The 6208-nt window shown below is 46.7% G+C and overlaps 1 protein-coding gene across 2 annotated transcripts in view; it reads left to right on the top strand.

The window, feature by feature from the left end:
- The first annotated feature begins 2325 nt into the window (after positions 1-2325).
- The window catches only part of VWA2 (von Willebrand factor A domain containing 2), a 35671-nt gene continuing 31788 nt past the window's right edge, over positions 2326-6208 (top strand). Inside the window, exon 1 of one of the 2 annotated variants that reach the window (XM_068951660.1) lies at positions 2326-2403. The gene's annotated coding sequence lies outside the window, so the exon portion shown is untranslated. Of the gene's footprint in view, positions 2404-2521; positions 2609-6208 lie in introns of those variants that run through there. The other variant, XM_068951657.1, reaches the window with a different exon arrangement.

The following is a 6208-nucleotide window of genomic DNA, read 5'->3' as shown; positions in this document are numbered from 1 at the left end:
TCTTCAAAACTGTAACATCCAATCTCTTTGTAAATAAAATGCCCTAATCCTTCTCTCTCCTCTTAAAAGAGGTATTGACTGGAACTCTGGAATAGCAGCTATTTTGGCATTAAAATAGTGCAAGTTTAATAGAAATGATACAGCACTGAAAACCAGTAGGGTTTCATTTTAGTCCTTTGATTTGTTTTCCATTTATGGATCACTGTTGTAGGAGCTAGAATTTTTTATGGGTTCTTCTTCTGAATGTCTGGTACTGCACTCCTTTTCTCGCTTTAGTGCCAGATGTAGATACAAGACTGTTATCTCTTTGCAGATTACGGAAGTATTGATCTGTGCATATAGTTTGGCAGGTGGAAGAGACATGCAACTTCATTCAACTAGATGAATTTAATCTTAGGCAGTTACCAATACTTGCACATATTGGAGATGCTGTTTAAGCCTTTCGGTTTATGGCAATAGACTGCTTCTGAAAAATGTTTAGAGTCTTGGACTCTTGAAGTCTTGCTGTCTACTTTAAAACTTAACATAAAGGAGTCTGACATTTTCTTCCCTCCGAAATTTATCTTTACTGGGTTTGAAGGTATTTTGTTCATGTACGGGAGCATTGCTCAGTCATAGCATATGCATCACAGAGGTTAACTACTCACTTCTGACTGCAATGCAGCAGACTCTTGAGACGGATAAGGCAGAACTTCATAGAGGAATTCTGCACCTGACAGGCTATGTTAGACCACGTCTTGTTCAATCCAACCAGGCTGCCGTAACCTTTTGAGAACTACGTTGCCCTCCGAAATGAAATTCAGACAATAGTTATGAACTTCTTTAGATTAATTAATCTCTTAAATGTACCTGGTAAGGGATGGGCTGGAAGTACAAGAGAGAAACAGTGATCCTCTTATTGTTTTTATAATTGCAGGTTTGTAGCAGCTGTGCAGTCGCAATCCTGTCACGTAAGACTGAGAGGTTTGCTCCAAATCTGGACCAACCTACAGTGCCAGTGCATTTAAAATCAATTGCTCTGTACTGTTTTCTTCCTGGGCTGTTGTTTTTGGAGCTGCTCCTTGGTTGGAGGAAAAAAAAAATTATGCTTGATTATAAATCTTTTCACTCTACTTAGACCTTTGCAGAATACAGAACAGCTAAACACCAAGCAAGGTTCAGGTGCTGCATGCCTCTAGCACAGCTCATCTTGTATCTTTATTCTTGCTATACGAATGCTCCTATGTGAAATTTCTGTGCTGTTCAGCTTCTAAGGGTAACAGTTATTTAACAGGGCTGATAGGTGGTTGCATGCGACTGCTGGAGAACTGAAAGAGTGAAAAGCAGAGTAAGAAAAGCTGATGTAGAAATGGAATCTGCCTATTCAAGTATAGCTTCTGTTAGTGGAATAATCTTAAGTAAGATTGTTATTGAGAGATAATCTTACTTAAAAATCCAGTTTATTCTGAATGTGGCTATTTATAACTCCAGTTTGAAACACATGGAGTTAACATTTTCCAAAGAACATAAACTGGAAGTTCTTTTCTGCTCCTGTGTTTGTACATCTTCAGTTGTAAGAACTACAGAAGTTTTTAAAACTGACCCTAAATTATTCCTCTAGTTGTAATGGGTGTGAATATGGTGCTTTCATGGACATGTAGATAGTAGTTGTCTGTCAAGAGCTAACATTAAAGAAAACTTTTTTTTTTTAAATAAAGTTAACTCCTAAGTGAAGTAAATTATGTTATAGCTGTTACCTGCTGCCTGTGCTTATGCTCTTGCCCAGTGTTGTGGCCAAGCCTGTTAGCTGCACACCAGAACAGCGTTCTAAGGGTGCTGAAATTTTCAGCAGCTACTTAGTCTATTTGGTGGATAGATAGGTGTGACTGGTCTCTTGTCACTTGTGCTTCTTGTCATTTGTGACTTCTTCCTCTCCGCTTTAAAAGACGGCTGTGAGCAAAGCGATAAATTAGGGCACAAAACATGCACTGAGTGAGATATAAGAAGCCAAAACCAAAGTAAAGCTACTTTGATTCTGTACCTTTTTCTGCACAGGACTGTTGCTGTGCTCATGCTCAACCCAATATCGGAGAGCAAAGCTGTTGAGAACAAGTTTATGCTCAGTGAAGCAAATTTGCTTTTTGCAAATAAAGTGAGACCTACTGTTGACAAAAACTCTGCTTTTAAACGTCGTCTTGTTTGCTTTAATGCATAGAAAAGAACATCATTAGTTTCAAAGCGCCCGATGTCACTTTTTTTTCTTCCTCTCCGCGGCAGAGCTGCTTGCTGCGTGCTGCTGTGCGCTCCGCGCCCCCCTACTTCCTCCTGGGGAGCGGTGAGGTCGCTTCCCAGGGCTCGGTGCCTGCGAGGTCGTTTGCAGAGCCTCGCAACCCCGCCGCCGAGAGGAGGCAGCTCAGGCCGCAGGTAGCGCGGCGACTGCTCCGGGGCCGCTCCGCGCTTTCGCCGTGCGCGGCAGCGGGGCTGCAGCCGAGCCGCGGTGTCATGCGGCCACCGGCGGCAGCGGGCCGGGGCCGCTCCGAGGCGCGGGGCTCCCCACCGCCACGAGGAGCGGCGGCGGCTCCCCCGGCCCCCTCTCCGGGGGCGGCCGCGGAGGGCTGCGCGGAGCCGGGTGAGGCCAGCGGGGCGCGGGCGGCGGCCGCCGAGCGGGCAGGAGGCAGAGGTGCTCCCGGGCGTTTAGATCGCTTTGCCCGGGGAGGCGGCTCCGGGCGCTGCCCCTAGCTCGGCCGGGCGGCGGGGGAGACCCGGGGGGGGGGGCCCGCGGAGCATCGGGCTGACCCCACGGGCGGCAGTGGGGGGGCCCCGCCTGCGCGCCCCCGGCACGGACCCACCCGGGGAAGGGCCACCCCGTGCGAGGGGGGCGTCGGGGCTCCTTTGCACTGAGGATGCCGCCTGCCGCAGGCGCTTTACCCCTTCTCTTGGGCTGTGCTGCAGGTCAAGCTTTTCCCTAAAGCCCACGCGGAGATCTCGGCAGAGCTGGGGCCTAAACTCACAGCAGCTGGGCAAGGCGCTGCCTGGGGAGGGTGCTGTGAAGAGGGAGAATGTGGGTGCTGCATGCAATGTGGGGCTGGGAGGACTCCTGTGCAGCAGGGCAGGGTTGCAAGGAGGTGGTATAACGTGCCTTGCTTTTCTGCTCAGAAGTGCAAACTTTGATTTCCAGCTCAGATATCTTTGGGCAAAATCTCCCTGGACTGGTGGGAGGAGATGCTGGCAGAGTCAGGATCCCACAGGTGCTGCTGGGGGAACAGTAGGTGACAGGACATTGCTTTTGCAGGAGGGATCTTAAGGCTTGTTTTGCAAATGGATAGAAAAAGGCAAAAAAGAAAAAAGGCCTCCAAACTCTGCTGAGATCCCTTCTCAGGTCAGGAAAAGGCCTGGCAACAAGACAAGGTTCTGCCCTGGTTTGGGCAGGACGTGCCTCTTGCCCCGTTACACGGTGCCACTAAGAGCACAAACTTTGCCCCTGTGTTTACGGAAGGGAGGTATGGTCTGACCCTTCTCGAATGAAAGATGAATTTGTTCATTCTAGTGAATAAGCAGTGCTGTACTGTAGTGCTAAAATAACAAAAAAAATGGACAACCAGACCCAGCCCATGTTTTAATGCTTTTAATTGACTTGTTTCTGGTCGCTTTGGGGTGTAGCCAGAGTAGGAGTGCTGAACTTGCCAGGCCAGGCTATCAGACAGGTTGTGTCTGAGGTCCTTAGTTAAAACCTATCTGCAGAAGACACAGAGAAGATTTGATCAAGTCCCAGCAAAGACAGAGGGACCTGATGTCCGTAATATGTCCAGACACTCGTACTTCTTTAAAGAAACTAGAATAACTCCTGTCTTTGAATATGCACAAGATCAGTTTTTCCTGATGTGATCTAATAGCTGGAGTAGGACAGAGCATCTGGTTTTCAGTCGAGCTACAAACACATGCATCTGTGAGCAAGTCGCTTTGTTTCTTTGTATCGTGGTTTCCAGGAATGTTAAATAGGGATGAAGATGCCTGCCTTGGAGCTGCTATCTGGAAATTCATGATGCAAAAACATTGCTGTGGCCTGGAATGGAAAGGAGAAAGGGAGTTAGCAGAGCCCTGCCTCCACGTCAGTGGGGAAAATGGGAACAGACATTAAAAATGTGACCTGGAAATTGTGAAAGTAGCTTAATGGCTTATGTTAACTTGCCTCCTGTTCTGTTTGTTTAATTTGCCTAGTAAAAGTGGGGCATCAGCAGGAGACCAGTCCCACATATAAGCACATTTTCCCACTTCAAAGTCTTCAGAGAGGGGTGTGCTGGAGAGCCTTTGCGTGCTTTGAGGCATGCAGGGTATGTGCTGAGCCCACTTCTCATACACTGTGTGCTGGGAGAGTTAAGCATAGTCTTCAGTATGCGCTCTTGAAGATGTCTGTTCAATCGGATTTAGTCTAAGAGGAATCAGTGGCTGAAATGATAAAAATCTCTTTTGGACACTACCCCAGTTCTGCAGGGGAAAAAAAATTGTGGAAGATTCCTACTTTCTAAAGCTTCTTAAGGAACGGCCCACAGAACTCTGTCCTGGGAACACATGCAGGTAACAGCTTGTATGTGTTTGCAGGAATGGTGCTACGGAGAAAATTCCCAGCCTGTGGCATGCCCCTTGGGGCTGAAAGAGATGCCATATAAGGACAGGTGTTAACTGCAGATAATTTTGTAAAAGGGGATGGGTACGTCATGATCAAAAATATCCTGGCGTCACACAGTCCAAGATCAGCACGCTCCGTCTCATATTCTGAGAGGTAAATTGAATACCAGAGAAGTCAAAAAAGGATTTATCCTCCCTTGCTCCAACCTCTGTTGTAGGAAATCATTACAACTGACTGTTTAAAAAAAAAAAAAAAAGGGAGAATACCTCTTCTTCTGCAGTATCAGGTATTTGGGGAAGGACAACTCAGAACTGTTTCCTCTAGAGGGAGACTCATCGTAGCAATCTTTGAATCCTTATTCCTACTTGTGATACCAGTTGAGTTTGGTTCTTCTAAACTGGCCACTGAGATGCCTGTGGTTTGAGACCTACCTTTGATATGAGTGATGCTCTTTAGCAAAAGGTTTACTTCTCTCATAGTGGCTAGTGTACCTCCTCTCATGGCTAGAGAATGTATTGCCTTCCTGCTTTCAGTCTGCTGGGAAGGTTTTCTGAACACTGATATTGCTGACTAGAATGACAGAAGTTATTTATCTTGAGGGTTGAGGTGACAAATCTAAGGCCTTCCACTGGGAAGCTTTTGAACAAACACATTTATGCAATCTGGTGACCTATAAAGTCAGAGTCTTACTTCTAAGCAAAAAACCGTATCTTCTTGATCATACACATGAGAAAGCTCCCTTCTGCAAAGATGCAGGGAACCCCTTTCCAATCCTTTCTTTGGAAATCATTTACACCTGCTCATGGTGTAGGTAGATTGCTGGTTGATTGGATAGCCTGCCCCCAGGTGTGGATATTTCTGGCTGATACAAGGCAATGGAGATCAGGCCCTGAAACAGGCACCCAGCTGTAAACTTTTCAGACGTGCTCAATTTGGGTGTGTGACTCAAGAGAGTTAACACTAATTGCACTGGAATCCACAGCCTTGAATTAGTAGTCCCAGCAGCACAGGTGACCACCTCACCTGCAGGTTTTCATAACCTCAAGACAATTATATTGCCTAGTCATTTTTTTCATGCTGTCCTTGGTTTATCCTAAGACATCATCGTCACACAGATTGCCGTATGCTCCTGGCTCAAACACCCTGCAAAGCTTTTCCCAGTATTTACACTAGCTACCTGCTGCTGCACGTGAGTTCTCAGTGCTTGAAATGCTAAGGCAGGCTCTGGCTCCCTCGGGTGGCCTCGTACGTGACATCCAGCAAAGGATATAACAGATCAGATGCTTGTGGAAACCGTCCTGCTGCTCTGGCCACAGGCAAAGTCAATAGCATAGGCACTTCTGTCAGGAAAAAACTACACGATTAGTTTAGCACAACTTCACAAGTCAGAAAAGTGTCTTTCTTTCTGGAACTCTTGGGTCCTACAGGACCTGATCTGCAGTATGTTGACTTTGACAGTACCCCATGTGAGCAGCACTTCAGGATCAAGGTATCTTTATGAACAGGAGCCCCATTTCACTGGTGAAAGAGCCTGTCAAAACTGTTGTTTAATGGAAAGGTGGAGGGGGGTTGATTAAACAAGCAATTTTTGCAGAAAACTGC

The sequence above is a fragment of the Struthio camelus genome, chromosome 7 (assembly GCF_040807025.1).
Source record: "Struthio camelus isolate bStrCam1 chromosome 7, bStrCam1.hap1, whole genome shotgun sequence".
NCBI lineage: Eukaryota > Metazoa > Chordata > Aves > Struthioniformes > Struthionidae > Struthio > Struthio camelus.
This window is presented reverse-complemented; position numbering and strand designations above follow the sequence as displayed.